The sequence below is a fragment of the Notothenia coriiceps genome, unplaced genomic scaffold (genome assembly GCF_000735185.1).
Source record: "Notothenia coriiceps isolate Sejong01 unplaced genomic scaffold, NC01 NC01_scaffold00011854, whole genome shotgun sequence".
Classification (NCBI taxonomy): Eukaryota; Metazoa; Chordata; class Actinopteri; order Perciformes; family Nototheniidae; genus Notothenia; species Notothenia coriiceps.
This window is the reverse complement of record NW_011344555.1, coordinates 155143-155356: the sequence shown is the minus strand read 5'-3', so window position 1 is coordinate 155356 and position 214 is coordinate 155143.

Here is a 214-nt window from a genome sequence, read left to right as displayed (position 1 = left end):
ACCAGCAGGTGAGGTTTCATTGCCCGAGCTAAATACTAGATGGCCCCGGGCCATCAGGCAGTCCTTAATGTCGAGCCCTGCATGAGATAAACAGGGCGACTGTGACCGGTTGCTTGCCAAATAGTGAGCCCACATTTATCTGGACTGCTAAGCCTTATATTAGTTACCTAGCTTACTTCGTCTCCTTCATCAGCCAGCATCCTTGGTATCTGTT